This window comes from Camelus ferus, chromosome 14, assembly GCF_009834535.1.
Source record: "Camelus ferus isolate YT-003-E chromosome 14, BCGSAC_Cfer_1.0, whole genome shotgun sequence".
NCBI lineage: Eukaryota > Metazoa > Chordata > Mammalia > Artiodactyla > Camelidae > Camelus > Camelus ferus.
This window is the reverse complement of record NC_045709.1, coordinates 64812601-64825877: the sequence shown is the minus strand read 5'-3', so window position 1 is coordinate 64825877 and position 13277 is coordinate 64812601. Positions and strand designations below refer to the sequence as shown.

At 35.4% G+C, this 13277-nt stretch overlaps 1 pseudogene; it reads left to right on the top strand.

Moving 5' to 3' along the window:
- The window catches only part of LOC102515807, a 38845-nt pseudogene extending 28411 nt beyond the window's left edge, over positions 1-10434 (top strand).
- The last annotated feature ends 2843 nt before the right edge of the window (positions 10435-13277 follow it).

The following is a 13277-nucleotide window of genomic DNA, read 5'->3' as shown; positions in this document are numbered from 1 at the left end:
GCCTGCATTCTGCTTATGGAGCGTGTATCTCTTAAGCCACTCTCCCTTCTGAGTGTGACAGACCAATATGTCTATGGAGTGTGTATCTATGTAAACTTGCCTTCACTCTTCTATGCCTTGCTCTTGAATTCTTTCCTGTATGAGGCAAGAATCTATTCTCTTGCAACAATAGGACCCCATCAGAATGCAGTAGGCAGACTGGTTTGTTTGCTGATGGTGACACCATAAGAGGTTTGCTGTCCAGGTTGTGCTGTGGGGAGCAGCAGGAAAGTGTTAACTACAGCCTGGTGTTTGGTCCAACTCAAGAAACTGGCTTCCTCCACTCCCATCTTCCTCTGTCTTATGTTACGCATTTGTAGTTGCTCAGGCTCCAAAATTATCATTTCATCAAATTATACTTTCATATATTTTGTTATAGAATACATAACAACGTATTGCCATGCCAAAGCTTTTTTTTTATTGTTATAAAAGTTAGAACTATAGAAATAAAATAAAATGAAATCATCTGAAACATCTCCAGCTTCTTCTTGTTTTTTACATAGATGATGGAGCATTGATGCTAATTCGTTTCTTCATCTCAATATAAAGTATAATTTTCCCAGAGTATTTTTTCTATTCCTTGATCACAGCATCTATAGTGAGTGCTATTGCCCAGTCCTGCAAGAATATTGTGATAAGAAATCTGAACACACAGAGATTTGGGGCTAATAGGGCATTTTCTGCTAAAGGATTGTGGCTGGCCTCTGCTTCCATATCCTTGAAGGTTCACTGGAAGTGGACATTGGAAGTTTGAGAGCCCTAGTTCAGTCCCTTTCTGATTCTGATTCTGTAGACAGAACAAACCTGTGCACAGCTTCTGCCATCTTCTGATAGCCATGGGTCTGTGGTTGCTTTTCTGGGGCCTAGTCTAGTTACAAACACCCTCTACTCCCTCTCCCAGATTTTTTACAGTAATAACAGCCTTACATATATATATATATTTGTCCATTATTCTATTTAAAAAGCTTTTTATTGAAGTATTGTTGATGTACAATATTATACATTACAAGTGTACAATATATTGATTTATAATTTTAAAGGTTATATTCCATTTATAGTTTTATAAAATATTGGCTACATTCCCTGTGCTGTACATCTTTTGTAGCTTATTTTATACATAATAGTTTATACCTCTTTGTCCCCTACCCTTGTATTGCCCCTCCCCTCTTCCCACGAGTAACCACTAGTTTGTTCCTTATATCTGTGAGTCTGCTATTTTTTGTTATACTCACTAGTTTGCTATATATTTTTAGATTTCACATATAAGTGATATCATACAGTATGTGTCTTTGTCTGACTTACTTTATTTACTATGATAGGATAATATCTAAGTCCATCCATGTTGCTGCAAATGGCATTATTTTATTTTATTTTATTTTTATGGCTGAGTAGTATTCCATTGTGTGTGTGTGTGTGTGTGTCTGTGTATGTGTGTGTGTGTGTATCACAACTTCTTTATCCAGTTATCTGTCGGTGAAAGTTTAGGTTGTTTCCATGTTTTGGCTGTTGTAAATAGTGCTGCTATGAACATTGGGGTGCATGTATCTTTTTGAATTGGAGTTTCCTCTGGATATATGCCCAGGAATGGGATTGCTGGATCATATAGTAAGTCTACCTTTAGTTTTTTAAGGAATCTCCATACTATTTTCCATAATGGCTGCACCAAACTACATTCCCACCAACAGTATATCCTTCCTTCACTTTAATCTGGATATTTACTTTCTTTCATCTCTATTTTCCTTGTTCTGACAAATTTTGATTCAATTCCCGTCAGTTTCTCTTCAGCCTGGGCTTTATTTCAGAAGAAAACCCTGTCTGTTCAGTTTCACAGGGTCTAGATTTTTCTAGCTCATTGGTTCTGAACGCAGTTTCCTTGGACTCTCCTACTGTTAGATTGGATAAAATCCCTTCTAGTTGCTGGTATTGTTTTCAGATTCACTTGTCATGATTTCCAGTGAGCATGTATTGGCTATTGTTAGAATTTTTTACACTTGTGACCATCAGGCATCTTATTGTTTTCCTTGCTTTCTCCTGCACAAACACTGATACCATGCACAACTTGTGGTTTTTGGTGTTTTGTTTTTATTTGTTTTGCAATTTAGGTTTGTGGGGATACCTTTGTCTTTATGGGACTTGCTACAAATACCATTTATGAATTTTTCTTTGTTATCTACATAGTTTACATGAAAATTTGGGAAGATTCAAAAACTATGTGGCCACCATCTTCCCAGAATATTTCTTTTCTGATGGAGTGAGGATAGGAAGAGAATTAGTCTCAGTAATTTTACTCCTTTTCTTCTTGGCTTTTTAGATCTTTTGCTTGAGTTCACTAGTTAGTTATATGACTAGTATAACTAGTGTTCAACTGATGCATAATCATAGCATGACTGAGAATATAGTCACTTAAAAAGAAGAATTTTTAAAATCACGGGGTCACCATCAGCCTGTTGTATGTCATCCTTTATTTTCTTTTTATATATTCTTTTTCTTTCCCTCCTTCTAGATAGCGCCCTGCTAGTTTCAGGGTGATATATACAACTTTCAGTGCTCTATAGCTTTCTTGCAAGCAGCTTATAAAGAGCTACTGATGTCCTCTGTGCTTCTTCCTGATTCAACCCACACCTGTCTTTATATAGATAGGTAAGATGCCTTATAGTATGAAATAGTGACTTTATTTGATTTGCTTTGTTAAAAACAATTAAGCAAAATTAGCTTAGTCTATAAACATAGACATCAATTTGTTTTGCTTTCTCCCCCTGTTTAAATTTTAAGTTTAGTCATTACATGTTTGGGACCCTGTAAATAACCTGACAAAGAGACTTGTTGCTTATCCAAGGCTTAATGTGTTCATTTGGAATGCTCTGATGCTCAATTTTATTAGGCATTTATAAAACAAAGGCTGTTTTCCCCCTGCATTGTAATTAGTGTAATTAGAGTTTATGTGTAGAGTGTCATATATCTATTGTGGAGATTTTTTTCCAGAGTAACAAAGATACCGAATCATCTCACTAAGATTGTTGGCCTAAATAATTAGTTCATGTAGTATAGTTCATAATACTTCACATGAGAAAGTTAAAGCCCCTCCAGTCAAAACAGCATTGAGCAATTTGAAAAAAGAATATATTCTTGCTTGTATTTCTGTTACTCAGGGCTGACTGGGCATAATACTTACTTAAGAAATGAAAAACAGACCAGAGGCAAGATTATAGGATGATTTTTTTTTTCCCTGAGAGGCTAACAGAAATAAGCAAGTGTCAGGTCATGCTAACCTAGAGAACAAAATTATAAATATAGAGAGAAGAAACAGGTTTCTGAGTTTGTATTGCTGCTATCTTATGGGGATCAGCTTCTGTTGTTACCATAATGTGTTATGTTGAAAAGGGCAGTCAAGGTGGCTGAGCGGCTGGTTGGAGAGTCCCCAAGAGATCACCCAGGAAACCAGTTGCAGAACATGTTGGAGCAGCCTCACAGGTGAAAATAAATCCACAGCGTGTGGTTATCTGCCTGAAAGTACTTGTCATTCACTGCATATTTCATCTCAATGGAGCACCAGCATATCTCCCTTTCAAATCACAAGAACGCAGAATGGAAAATGTTAGATGTTGTGCAGACCAACACTGTATCTCCAGCCTTCTAAACCTGATATAAAAGGAGAGTGTGTAGATAATAACCAAGAGGTACATTGGCTTTTCAGAAAATCACATTTTTCAAATATAGTTGAGGTTCATCTGAAACGGCTCCTGTTTTTTTCAGACCAATTTTTAATTGATATGCTCAGACTACTTTTTCTTTACTCCCAAGCACCACTATCGATCAAGTTAAATTGAACCCAGTTGCTATGCGCAACATATTGTCAGCTCTGTTAGCACACTTTTTTCTTTTCCGATCTTGGCGCCCTTAATTATACTTAACCAAATCACTGTTAAATTAAATTCACATAAATGAGGGTTCATATGTAGATTCCTTGCTGCTGGAAATTTCAGAGAGAGAAATACTTTTTAAGAACGTGCGTATAATTCAGGCAAGTGGGTAGAAAATATTGCAAAAGCAGTTAGTGATGTGTGCTGAGATGTGAGAGGTTTCCTGGATGCTTTCATTCTGTCTGGTATGGGTGAGTTGTTGCATGACATATATAGAAGCTTCAATGATTATAACTTTTAATCAGTTTCTAGAAAAATTTAAATCTTACTTTTACCATTTACCATGATAAATATTTTATCCCTAATTGCCACTCTTTGTTCTTCAGTTTTGTTCAATAGAAGAGGCAGCTGACTAATATCTGTATTTTTTTCTTTAATAGATGATTTTTAGTAATTGTAGACTAAATTTATTGAAAGAGTATAAACTAGTGCTCTACTCAATCTTTTTGAAATAACTTAGGCAATAATGATTTCTAACTAGTGAATTCCCTTTTTATGACCGACCACATGAAAGAGTTCAAAATGTTTCATTAGATCTTTGCAGTCTTCTTGGAATTGCCAGTAAAAAGAATAGGGTCAGAGGCAGAGGTGATGTCACTAAAGCCTTTTAAAATGCCTTTGTGAAGCTCTTTAAATTTGGCATCTAGGACTACAAGTTTCTGCTGAGATTATGATCAGACTCTTTGGAAGAAAATGAATAGCAGCATGTTGATGGCACAGAACGCTTCTAAGTATGAAATCAATGGCTGTATTAAAGACAGTTTCAAGACTGTATTAAAGACCCATTTCTTCACTGATTTAAACTCGAAATGATATGGAAATCACATATCACACTCCAGGAGATAAAAAGTTGATTTCTACTACTACTTCCTATGCATCTGAACTAGTAGTCACATGGAACCAGAAAATCGTACTGTCAACTGAATTGTAACACTGGGTGGCTTCTGGATTATGTCACAAATAACATTTATTTTCAAAATTACTTAGCGAATGAAAAGAAAAAAATCAATAGTCTTCAATCATGTTGAGTTTCTCCATGGTTTGTTATTCAACGTGTGTCTCAAAGGTAACTTATAGGTAACCTGAGATTGACAGTATCAGGCAGGAGCATCCAGTCCTGGTCCTAGGCTGTCTTAGATCTCATGTCTCTGATAAGAAAATGTGTGACAGAGACATGGAACTGTCTGTGCCCCACACCTTACATGTTGTAGCACTGTCAATGGGAAGTGGCTGCTCAGCTGGGGACTACATTTTCCAGGGCCTGTGTGAAATAAGATGCAGCCATTGGTTGGGTTTTAGGAAATGGAAAATGATTGGAAGTGATGCACATCACTTTAAAGTCTGACTCATGAAAGCCTGTCATCTTCTTCTCCAGGCTCTTCTTTCCTGCCAACTAGTTAGAAAGGTATGAATGTATAAGCTCTAAGGTGAAGATGGCAGAATTTATGTGATCCTGAATTCCTGTGACCGCATGGAAGGGCTGCTCCTCCTGTTTTTCTCAGTATTATTAGGTGAGCAAGAAATAAATTTTAATTATGTTGTATCTCTGAAATTTTTGGTTTTATTTGTTACAGCTGCTAGGGTTTAACTAATAAAGCTTGAATACAAGCATATTTGGCCAAACCTAATAACTGAATTAAAGGCATGGAAAGGTTGGCAGAGAGGGAGAAAGAGGTTATTTTGGGTTCTACATTGCTGATACATCATGGAAGGAAAGTATGTTTAATGCATTTCACTTGCAAGATAAGAAAAGCTTTTGTAAACTAGTTTTAGAGTTGGGGCCAAGGTAAGGTTCAAAAATACTTATTCATTAATTTATTCATTCATTCAACAAATGCCCACTATGTGTAAACACTATCCTAAGCATTGGGGTTAACTCAATAAGACAGACATGGCAAAAAATTTCAGCCTATCTCCAACCTCTACTGTTTCTATTCATTATCTTGTTTTGTTGTTTAATGAGGGAAATCATAATATCTTCAGTCACAAGTGTCATGTAATTCAGTAAAACCCCATTATTGTTTGCTCTTATAATTTCAGGTCTTTATGAATGTTAAGTGGTTTTGGTTAGGGTCCCTTCTGAAAGGGAAGGGAATACTGTACCTTATTTTCTATAGTCATTTCTCCTGGCTCTAGCCTGGTTCTGACAGCAGAATAAACAGGAATATTTATGAGGCTGTGAAATAACTGTTGTTAAAATGTGCAGGGTTCAACATTTAAAAGGAATTGCATTTCAATACATGATAAAATTTCCAGATTACCCTGAAAATTGGGGCTGCTACTGTCAGTTATATTGAAAGAATTCCAGCTTGCTAAATTACCTGACAAGTTGTGGTGTTTTATATGCTGTATTGATATTGGAGTATTTGTTTTGCTTCACTGGGTACTTAATTATTTGGTTTTTTTTTTTTTTTGACAATGGACTAGAATTAATTCATAGCATTATGAAGCTGCCTCCCCTCGAGAGCAAAGGCTGGATCTCATAACCCTGGTGCTTCATCTGAACGTTTAGCCCACAGCTTAAATATAGTAAATTAGGGTTATGAACTACTTTTAAAGGGAGAGAAATTATAGCTTTTCCATCCTAAAGGAGATTTTAAGGATGCAAAATGAAAAGAGAAACTCTAGGAAATGGAGGCTGTTGTCAGAATCCAGGTTATGAAGGGCTCATGGGAACATGGCTCTCAGGAGAGTGTGGTACAGCTCAAGGCTCACTCCCTTCCCATTAGCAATTAAAAACTATTTTCTACACAAATAAGCAAAATTTCTGCCTGAGATCCTTTTTGGGGAAAACACACAACACATAGAATGAGCTGATCGAAGTTTTTATAAATCCTTGGTATGCTGATCTCTATTATAGAACAGATGAATTAATATATTTATATATAATATTAACATATTAATAATTACAAGCTCTTTAGCAAGTGAGAAAACCCAGAAAGTTAAATGTTGATGTTCTTTATGCAGTGCTGAAATGCCAAGTTTTTTGCTTTCTTTTATGTGGAAGGTAATTGAGAATATCAAAAAGGTAAAATAATTTCCTTTATATATTCATGAGAGTTTTTTCTCTGAAGAAAATGAAGTTCTACAAATAGGAGAAATTTACTTCCACTTCCAGAATTGTGATCCTTTCCCAGGTAAGCTGTATTTTCTAATCAAAACAACACTGAAGGGTCAGATTTCATGGTTGGAAATTTGAAAGCCTAAGTGAGGGCACATTCTTTCCTAGAATTATGTTAGCAATTTTGAAAGGCAATGGTGGTCTTACTAATACACTTTTTGATGAACTCGTAAAGTGCACTTCTATGTGATTCTAATAATGATGCTCTTCTTTGATGAGGGACCTCGGAAGAGGCTGGTTTTGTAGTAAAATACCTACATGAATAAGTCATCCTGTGATTTTCTGAAGTGAATATTTGAGTATTCAGGAGACACTTATGGGAAGGGAAGAAAAGAAAGAAAAAAAAGGTCCTCCTACATTCATATGGAACATAAGTGTTCTTTCCCCCTATTATAGCAGCTGCAGAAACAAGCTAGTTATATGTCAAGAAGAATAATTGAGAGAAATGTTACAAAATTGAAGCCAAAATTCAGCCTTTTCTTTGTGCTCCTTAGTGGCTGCTAGTATTCTATGTATTTTATGATGATAACAATAGTCATGACAATAATTATGCACAGAACAGTGACCCAAGATTCCCCATGTGTGCTGTGTTTTCCCAGCTTGTTCATTTTGTGAAGTGGGTTTGGACAAAATATTGACAGTATCTAAACCTAGCCCCCGCTGTGTTTAGAGGAAGTGGTTTTATATTTGTTCTGTGGTTCTCTGTGTAGTTGAAAAAAAGGACATCTTCTGAAGATGGAGAGCCCACTAAGAAATCTGACATAATGTTTGTTTGCCAAGAAGGGCTAAGTGATGGCTTTTTGTGGGGAAAGAAAAAAGGAAGCACATAGGCAGGATATTCAAATGGACACAGCAACTTAGATGTTCTTTTCCAAGTTCAGGAGTTCTCATTGTAGGGAAATTAACAAGAAACTTATCAAATAATATAGTATTAAATACTAAAAAGTAGTACTAAAGTGAAACTAATACACATTTTAGACAAAGCACTATTTTGAGACCAGCTACGTTTTTCTTAGAGTGAATATAATTTTTAAATATTCATATAAAAGCTGGTGACTTTTAGACATCTCTCAATGGTATATTTGAAATAAAAAACAGAAATCTGCTCTAGTATTATGTGAATGGGACTTTAGTAAATGGAATAAGTAGTTCTTTTTTTCTTCCTTTTGCAGTTTTATTAGGTAGAATTATTGCAGTTTGACTGCACATACACATTACATTGCATGTAAATACATATATACAGTATACTGCAATTTTTTAAAGTTTACATATATGAACTAATTATTGTTTCTAAGAACAGATTAGAGCTTTAGCTTTTTAAAGTTACATAGTTATCAAAGGAATAAAGCCAACTACAGAATAAGAATCAACAGAATACTGTAATCCAATCATAAAGGACAGTCAAATGTGCTTACACATATTCAAGAAATCAATCATCTTAGTTACAGATAGTAAGTAGTTCATTTGTGTCCTTATTATTATTATTACTTTTTAGATTCCTCATATAAATGATGTCATATCGCATTTTTTTTTCTCTTTCTGGAGTAAGTAGTTCTTTATGACAAATTTTGGGAAAAATTTTCAGATATTCTTTTAGTTTCGGATATTGTAAGAAAAGAAGCAAAAGAAATAAGTATGGTTTAAAAATAATTGTTTTAATCACTTCTTACACTGTTCTACCTGACAGTGTCTGTAGGACTATTCTCAGAAGAATTTTTAGTACACTATAATTAGTTATAATATGCCCTATTTATGTGTACTGAGTTCTTTTGTATTTAAGAGAAAATAATGCAATATCATTCTCAACATAGTGAGTTCTATAATATAAAGTTTTATGTTAATAAACAATGATCTATAGTAAACAATCTTTTACTATTTGGGGGATTTGGTTATGGAAATTTCTTTTGATTACAGACCTCTGTAAAGAATATTATTAAATCATAGCAAAGGAGCTTGGTTCATTTACAGAGTGGGATTGGGGTGAGTGTCTCTCTTTTATTGTATTTACATTTTCCCAGTATTTGTATACTTTTTCTATGGATTATTCTCTTAGGAGCTCTGTAAACAGCTGGACAGTGAAAAAGTATGTGAGTAATAAGAAGGCAAACATTTTTACTTACATGATTCTTATATCAAAAATGCCTGTTGGCAGAAAGGGAGAAGCTTCACCGTAAGAGGAGGCCCATTGGACAAACTTTTCATATTGAAGAGCTTACAATTTACCTTCTAGTGTGATCTGTTCACCTACTTTTTCTGCTGGTCATTTGTCCCATTGCCCTTTCTCCACTCTGTTATTGCGCATCAACTTTGATTGGCAGCAAACACATGGAGATAGAATTATCACTTCTTGTCGGAATGACCTTTTGAAATTCAAATTAGATTACATCACTCTTGAGTCTATAATCATTTAGAAGTTTCCTCATTGTCCTAAGTTTGAATTCCCAAAGCTCTGCTCTGAGTTTGCCATCTTCCTGCTTGTCAGCCATCAAATGATCCTCATTGCTCATGGAATAGAATTGATTTGGACATACAGCTTGGGCCAGGTTAAAGGGGATCTTGTTGCCAAATCCAAGATTTCATCCAAGATTTTTTGAAGATATCCAAGATCAATTGGGAAGAGACCTCAATTACTGTTTTTCAAGAATGTCTTTGATCATAGATATGGAGATTGTAGGTCCAGTTTTCAGAGCACCACAGGGCACTGTGTACATGTGAAGGGATTATCTTATAGAGTCACTGAAAATAGTATTTACGAATTTTTCTCACCTCTTAACCCCATGAGAGTACACATTGAAATTGGACCCGACGGGCAGAGTTACTGGTGAGGCAGATGTTGAATTTGCTACTGATGAAGATGCCATGGCAGCTACGGCAAAGGGCAAAACTTACATGCAACACAGATATGTGGGACTCTTCTTGAATTCTACTGCAGGTACAAGTAGGGGTGCTTATGATCACAGCTATGTAGAACTCTTGAATTCTACAACAGGGGTAAGTGGTGGTGCTTATGGTTGTTAACTGATGGGAGGGATGGGCATTTCCAACCAGTCTAGTTATGTGGGTCCTGCTAGCCAGCAGCTGAGTGGTGGATATGAGGTGGTAATGGTGGTCAGAGTAGGATGAGTGGATGTGCCCAAGTTCTGCAGGAAGTCTCCAGTGACCATCAGTCCAACCTCACTTAGGTGGAGAAGGAACACTAAACAGCTGAAACTGAAATAAAAGCTGTGCATTTATGGCAGTTGAATAAAAATGGGAGGGATGTCAGGCATGTGCAGTATGATTGGGTAAATGGGAAACATTATCGATTCGGATCACTTTTGGTCTTCAAAAAATGAATTGCTTCCCCCGAGTTTCAGATCTTTTTATCTTTCATGATTTTGCTCATGAAATGAGTAGTCTGGTAGTGTGTCCTAGTGGATTACTGGGTAAAAAGGATCTGTGCATATTCAAATTCAATAGATATTGTTAAGTTACTCTTCAAAGTGATTGTACCAATTTATAAGATATTTTCTCAGCATTTGGTAATACTAGATGGATATGAAATGTTAACTTGTTTTAGTTCTCTTATGTATTTCCCTGATTTAAGGTTGGACATCTTTTCACTTTCATGATCACCTTTTAATATCATTCTCATGTGTTTCTATTGGCTTGCTTTTCCTTGATATTGATCTATTCTGTGTTAAACTGGTTACAGGTATCTTCCTTCAGTCTAAGGCTTATCTTTTGATTTTTTTTTCTTCTAATATTTCCATATGATATGCAGAAATTCCTAATTTAATATAGTCTAATTTATTAATCTTTTTCTTTATGATTCATTTTTAACGTATTTTAAAAAGCGGTATTCTATTGTTTTTTCCTTTAAATGTTCTAAAGTTTTGCTGTTCATATTTGAGTCTTTAAACGACTTGGAATTTATTTTCGTTTAAGACAGGAAACCCGTTTTTTCCCATATGCCTAACCAGTTGTATGAGCATCATTCATTGACTTGTCCATGTTTCCTCGGCTCTTCTGCAATAGTACTTCTTTTCTATATCAAGTTACTAGATATGCATTGGTCTGTTTCTGGGCTTTCTATTCCCTTCCATTGGTTTAGTCATCTGTCTCTGCTTCAGTATTGTACTGTCTTTTTTTTTTGTACTGTCTTAAATAATGTAGTTTATAACAAGGCTTGTTATATGGCAGACTGACCCCCTTCTTCTTCTCTTACTTCAAATTGTTTTTTTTTTTTTTTATCTTTAGTAGAGATTTTAGAATCAGCTTGTCAAGATCCAAAACAAGACAAACCCATTGGGACTGTGTTTGAAATTGGGTTGAATTTGTAGATTTCTCTTTCTGAATCACAGACAAAAAATGGGTCAGATTGTGCTTTATTTCCTACCTATCCTCCTAGGAATAACTTTGCATCTTGCATTCAAAGAACCCTATAGCCACTCTTGAGGCAAGCTGCCTGCAGCCATCAAAGGAGATGTGCTCTGTTAGGGTGACCAGTGGGGACTTTCTGGCACCTATTCTCTAACTAGCTCAAAGGCGAAAAACCAAATGAGTTTATTCTCTGGTGAGGCACCCCAATAGGAGATCAAATGAAGGCTGGAAAAAAGAACAAATCAGCACAAATCAGCACAAATCAGTCCAATTAGAACAGAGGTGACTCGAAATTTCATTTATATTTTTTACAGTTATGGCAGTTTTTCATTTATATTTTTTTCATTTATATTCCTTGCTTCCTATCTTTGCCACCATATATCATCCTTTGCCATAGGAAGGGGGTGGGAGTGTCAAGATAAATGAGATGTAACTTCATTAAGAGATATGAGATGTAGCTTTAAGAAGAGAAGGGGTGAGGTACTACATTGCCTTTTAAAAGTTTATATTTACATATAACTCTAAAGACTGTATAATCTACTCTACTCATTTTATAGATAAGTAGAATGGTGGCCCAGAGAATTTAACTAGTTTGTTTAAAGTGGCTTAACGAGTAAATGAAGGAGCCAGGATTATCAGATTATTTGGTTCATTGTCTTCATTATCTAGTGCTCTCAAATTGAAACATTTAAAAGGCTATTAAAAAGTAATTAATTATTATAATTATTATTATTACTTTAATGAGAAGAATTTCTGCTCATCATCTAAATTCACCATTTCTACTTGTTTTACCCATATTTCTAGTGCCCTCATCTTTTCTGAACTTTGAATCTTACAGTGCAAAATAGTGCCCTGATAGCTTGCTCATGTTATCTGGTATCCATCTGTGTATCTATCTGTGTGTTTACTTACACATCTATTATCTATCTGTGTATTTATCTATGCATCTATCATCCATCTAGTCTGCTGTAGAATGAATAATACAAGAACAACTGTTACTTATTTCATGTGTGTGGGTGTGTAGCCACATTCCTACATTCCTTTTCCTGATTGGCCTTAAGTCTGCTACTGTTAGGAAGCATTCAGGAGCATTTTTATTTATTAAATACAGAAGGTATAATATATTTTCATAAGCACTTTAATAAATGATCATTCCTACCTACTTTCCTGTTTTCTAGTAAAAACAATCTGAAAAATATCTTTTTAAAAAATTACTGTTAATAGTTATTCAGACATAATTTTTAGCATGCAGAAAAAATTACTTTGTATCTCTATTTCAAAATGGTAGTATATTTTATTTAAATGTGCTTAAAGATTCTGTTAAGGTAAGGTTGAATTACAACTTGAAATTATTTGGTCTGGGAAGCATGGGGATGGAAACTGGGGGCACATGCTAAGTAGAAGAAACAAAATAGCAAAGGAAGCTGCACTTTTGAGGAGCAAAGTTTGACATAGAGTGGCCAAGACTGCTCTTTTAGGGTAGAATCTTGGGTAAGTTTTTTATTTTTTAAATCAGTTTTTTGAGTATGTAGCAGATCTACAATTTCTCCAGTTTCATATATTAATAAGTTCAGTCTCACTTGTCTAATTTAGTTTGTCTTCTTCTAAAGGTCAGAAATCTGCATAGGGAGGAGGGCAGGCATCTTTGCCCTTCCACACTCCCTCTGCTGTTTGAGTCAGAGAGAAGAAGGAACTAGAGGAAAAGGACAAAGATCACTGGATGGATGGAGGGCGGGGCATAGACACCCTCTGTGAGATGATGCCCCCAAACTGAATCTTTCTCTTCTGGGGCACTCCTGGGTTCTAGGGTGACACCCTAGCGGAACTGGTAACAC